This window comes from Palaemon carinicauda, chromosome 40, assembly GCF_036898095.1.
Source record: "Palaemon carinicauda isolate YSFRI2023 chromosome 40, ASM3689809v2, whole genome shotgun sequence".
In the NCBI taxonomy this organism is placed as follows: Eukaryota; Metazoa; Arthropoda; class Malacostraca; order Decapoda; family Palaemonidae; genus Palaemon; species Palaemon carinicauda.
In genome coordinates, this window is record NC_090764.1 from 59,493,954 (window position 1) to 59,499,966 (window position 6,013).

The 6,013-nt window shown below is 37.0% G+C and overlaps 1 pseudogene; it reads right to left on the bottom strand.

Annotated features, from left to right (window-relative positions):
• Positions 1-228: 228 nt before the first annotated feature.
• LOC137631932 (uncharacterized) lies at positions 229-1,673 on the bottom strand (annotated as a pseudogene).
• Positions 1,674-6,013: the final 4,340 nt, after the last annotated feature.

Consider the following 6,013-nt stretch of genomic DNA (forward strand, 5'->3'; position numbering starts at 1 on the left):
ATTCTCATAAACATTAATCCTATTCCTTCTACACACACAGGAGGACTCACCCAGCTGAACCCTCTTACACTCTAGTTTCCCGAACATCCTGGCTGACTTAATCCCTTCTTCCTACATGCTCTAGCTACATGCCCATCTGCACCACATTCAGTACACTCCTTGCACATTCTAGCATAATGACCTTCCTTACCACAATTACCACAAATCACATTCATACGATTACTACGACATCCACTCGCTATGTGCCCAGTCATACCACACCGATAACATTTTACCCCTTTCTCATTCTTGCACTCGTTAATTCTATGCCCTACCTCACCACATCCAAAATAAGCACCTAGAGCCCATCTACATTAATTCTTCTTATGTCCCACTTTCCCGCATCTATAACACTTCTCTTCACGGATACAACTACCTGGCCTACCTCGCTGCGCACTAGCACTCCTATCCCCCCAGACCTGATTCCCTTGCCTAAACCCTTCATTTGTCCTTGCAGGGATTCCCACATTACTCGCCCTAACACTTCTATCTACTACACTGTCAGCTATCCTCATCGGCCCTCTCAAAATAGCATCTTTAAAACTACCAAATTCTGGCACACTTTTCTTCATTCCACTTCTTATACTCACAGATTTACTTTCTTTCATACATCTATCTAACTCGTAATCCTCAACCATCTCCAAGATATCATCCCATGTCAATCTTTCTTTCGTCCACCTCATCTTCTCCTTACATTTCAAATTAATAAATTCACTCACATTCTCAGGTATGGTCGCCAAAAACTTCCTCATTAACTCCTTATTCTCATTTATGCCTTCATCCCCATACTTCTTCCTAGCTAACGTTTCCAACCTACATACATACATTGATATAGCTTCTCCTGCATTCATTCTTGCCTCATCAAAATCATTCTTACGCTTATACCTAACACTCCCTTTTATACGTTTTACCTGCTCAATTATTCTCTTTTTCACACTTTCATAATCAACGTCTCCTACACTCATTATCACTCCAAACATTGTCAACAAATACCCAGTCAAATATTCTCCTAACTCCCTAGCCCAAACTCTTTTACTATCACCATACTTATCCTGACAATACCTCTCATACTCCTTGAAAAATTCATATACATCCCTACTACTATGCTCATTGAACCTTTCACATCGAGGTACCTCTCTCATAAACACAGTCTTACACACATCACGTTCATTCTAACTGCTATCATCACTGCTACCTAACTTCTTGCTTCCTACTTCCTCACTAGAATATAAGGAATCTAATTCCACACTCATACTCCTATCCTTGATTATACTCTTACTAGCCCTTTTCTTACTCACCACTTTCACCCACTCACGATCATCCTTGCTATCATCCTGATACTTTTTCTTCTCTTTCTTCACATCACTTTTACCTTTCTTCTCATTCTTCCTATCACATTTCTGTTCATCCTTACTATGTCTAATTCCCTTATCTTCAATCTCACTATCACTATTACTATTACTATCACTATCACTTCCTTTCTCATTATCACCTACCTTAACCTTCTCTTCCACTATCAACCCATTACCCGTAGCAGAGGCCACTCCATCGACTGCGCCTTCACCCATGAAAGTCTTCATCAGTCCCATTACCTGCTCCATCATAGCTTCTATTCGTTCCTCATTCTCACGCATCCTTATCTCAACACCCTCTTCCACTCTCTCTACAGTTCCCTTTAGTGCTTTCAGTTCCTTTCGCATCTCCTCATTCTCACAACTCAACCTTGCATTCTCACGCAACAATTTCTCTTTCTCTACAGACAACTTATCCTCACGCTCCTTAATCAACCGCAATTCTTCCCTCAGTAACTTGTTCTGCTCTTCCATTTTCATCAACCTTAATCTAATTTCTTATCCTAATGCAGTCCTTTGTCCAAGAGTCTAGCTTCAATCCCACCTCGGCAGTCCCTGTTCGGGCGCCAAAATAATGTGGCGGGATGTGGCAATAACAACCCCCACACCCTTGAATCACACTAAACAGACAAATGTCTCCTCTGCACAAACTTTCCCCTTACTTTATCATAAGCTGGACTCTTAGACTGAAGGGAAACGAAAACAAAACATATCCTTAAAACTATTTTTTAAACTAAAATAAATCATAAACTATCCACAATCAAAATAAACACTTAAAACTAATCAAAACTTAACACTATATATATAATAACCAAAACACCATTCATATAAACAAAACAAAAAAACTATCAAAACTTAACATTAACCGAACACCACCAACACCAAAAATAAATGTGTATATATAATATTACAACACCAACACTCGTTCACAGAAAGCCGAACTGTCTTTACGGCACAGTGCACACTAACACAGCTCTGTGATCAACAGTCCGCTGGGTGGTAATTTGCCATAACTGCCTCGGTGATTGGGGTGGTTGTTATAATCCTAATCATCATCATCATCATCATCATCATAAACATCATCATCAGCAATCTTAATTCACAGGCCTAGGTCATTAACAGTTCAGCAGTCCAAATGAGCAGTCCAAACAAAATCAATTGCAGGCCCAGTCATCAACAACATATCCACTTTCCAAAAAAATTTATAGTCTCTCCAAAGGAGGAATTACGGCCTGAAAATGAAAAAAAGAAAAACACTTACGAACACTCCTAACTAACTAAACTATCGCACTATAATCAAAGATAAATAATAAATTGTTCTTATCATTCACAATCACGACAAGCAAAGATAAAAAAAACTGTACTTACTTTTAAAATAAATAAACACTTCCACGCTGGTAAAATAATAATGAAGTAGATCCAGCATTTACACACGCAACTGCCTTAAGCTGCAGTCAAATCTAAATAAGCATTCACCGAAGACATTCACCACAGCCGTAACCTAACTAAAAACATAAACAAACAATCTCATTTGTACCAACAGTCTTTCTCACAACAAACAATCGATACACTAACTACCCATCTCTCTCTCTCTCTCTCTCTCTCTCTCTCTCTCTCTCTCTCTCTCTCTCTCTCTCTCTCGATTTGGCAAACAAAAAATAAATAAAAATAAAACAAAAATTAATCCTAAACAAGGTGTGTTAAAGTGATATGTTTGATGGCTATTTTGTATAACTGATAAAAGTTTAATTTACGAACAATCTTTGAATTTCCAATAAAATAACAATTCAGATCATAGACAAGCCCCAATTCTGTTACAGTTAGCTATTACACAACGTAGATTATGTTTAATCTACTTCAGAGTCTTATTCCCTCTAATAATGAATTTAGTATGAAAAAATAGCAAAACAGTAACAGCAAAAGAAAATAATAGCCAGAAAATAGTCTAGCCGAAATAATGATGAGAATAGCAAATGTAAGCATTAATGAATGTAAGTTTCCCAAATCTGAGAAAATGGCTTTAGTCACACCAATTCTGAAAAGTGCTATGGACTCCCGGGAATTAATCTCATATAGACTTTTTTCAAATCTATACTTTGTTCAAAAGTAATTCCTTAACAACTAGTCAGTCACTTAGAAGTAATAGAAGCTTTGTCTGACAACCAATCTGCTTACAGAAAACTATACTCTACGGAGACAGTCATCTTCTCTGTTCTAAATGATATGCTGGAAATGATGGATGTAAATAAATGTGGTATTTCAATATTACTCGATCTCAGTGCGGCTTTTGATACAGTTGTGCATGAACTACTACTAAATGATCAACGGTCCATCGGCGTTGAAGATCAAGCTTTCGAATACCTAAAAGACTACTTGGCAGGTAGAAATTACTGTGTACAAATTTGAAACTCTTATTCATCATATGAACCATTAATCAGAGGGGTACCCAAGGGGAGTGTACTTGGCCGAATCTTATTCTGCATTTATACTATCGGTCCATCGAAAATATTACAAAGGCATAGTGTGAAGTTCAAACTATTGCGGATGACATAATTTTACTTTTCCATAAATAATGTAGATGACACTACTCAAGCTCTAAACCGAATACTTGATAGTGTTAGAGAATGGATGACATTTAAACAACTAAAATTAGATACGAACAAAACTGAATTCACGGTGGTGGGCAAGAGAAACAGCGTGAGAAACTTGGGTGATATTCATATGAACACAAATAATGACTCAGTGCCGATATCTAGTAAAGTTCGAGATCTAGGTGTATTTCTTGACTGTAACTTGTCTCTCAATGCCCAAATAAATAATGTAGTAAAAACTGTTGGTTATCATCTAAGAAATATTACTTTCATAAAAAAAAAGTACCTGGACGAAAATTCCGTAAAGAAACTTGTGATAAACTGTGTGATTACCAGGATCGACTACTGCAACTCCATCTATTACAATTTACCTAAAGTACAACTTAAGAAATTACAAAACATAATAAACAAAGGAGCAAGACTGATAAAAGGCGGCCCACCTAGAGAAAGGCTCACCCCTACACTAATTGATTTACACTGGCTGCCGATTAAAGCGAGAATTGAATTTAAAATACGTACAATAATCCACCAAGTTATCAGAACCGGTCGTTCAAAATACTTAGGAAAATTGCTGCTACACATTGCACAGACAACAAACCGCGTTGACACGAGAATAATTATCAAACTATAGAACCTACTGTAGATATACAGTATGTCTTCTGTAGGCTCCAGAGCCTTTAGATATGCGGCATCGAGACTATACAATAAGCTCTGATGAGACATCCGAATGATTGAAGACATTAAGGCTTTCAAGAGGAAACTGAAGACTCTCTTATTCCGTGAGTCGTATAACACTGACGATTTGACAGTAAATGAGCAGTATGTGACATAAAGTGTTGAATACTCTAAACGAACAAGATAAAACGACAGTGGAGGTCCTGTAGAGAGTGGGGTTCCCTTGCTGTATGGGACCGGAGAAGCATCCGTCAAAGTAAGTAAAGTAAATACAACAATAACTGTATTTAAGAATAATAATATTTGCAATATTTTACATTATTCCTAAAATACTCACATTTCACCAATTGAATAATAATTTACAAAAATTTGTAAGATGATGTAGGTCTTAGCTTTATAAGTCTCTTTGAAGTAAGACACAGATGTAACTTAAAACATCAGGATCACAGCTTCTGATGATATTCGATCATCCGAGAATTCATCTTCTAAAGGTTAGTAGTATTTTAACTAAATGAAGTATAAAATGTAGTATCACAACAGATGTCACAAATTATGTCTCCACAAAAGCACTCTTAACCTAATGTTGTGTGAAAATAGTCTCTCCTAACGTGTCACACATTTTCTTATATGTACCACAGACATTTTCTCGAAGGTTCGTGATGGACTCTAGAATGTCCAGGGTTAAGCTATATCACGCATTACGCATGCCAAGTGACATAGAAGAAGTTACGAGAAATATCCAGAAACTCTTTTTCTGGAATACAATGACATCTTTGAGTTATAAATCATTACGATGTTTTAATCATAACATTAACATTTAATATGCAAAAGTCAATCTTTCTCACAGGTACTGTTACATAACATAGATACATTTATCATACATATAACATTTACTATGCTGTTGACAAAATTTTACAAATTAATGACTAATAAAGAAAGACAAGAAACTCTATAAATGGATGTACAGAGATGGAACAGGAATTACTGGTTATAAACCAATTGATAATTGGTCATTTGATTAATCTATTGTTGTGTTTTCCATTAAGCAGTCACGATTATACGAGGCCCAAACGCAAAGGACACAGGAATGTCAATGATATATCCGGCCAACTGGTTTTGGATGTAAAACTTCATCGGAACAAAACTGTGGGCTCTCCCACCCCTTTCCCTCCCGTCGACCCGCCTACCGGGCCTCTCGCTCTGACAGAGCTTGATTGAGAGATATTTATGCAGCGCGTCGTTCCTCAGCCTCAAAAATATACATATAACTTCAACTGACAAAGGTCATGGAAGCTCCTTCCACTTGGCAGACTAATAAATGTTGATTTTTGTCAATTTTCGTGCGGCCAATTACAA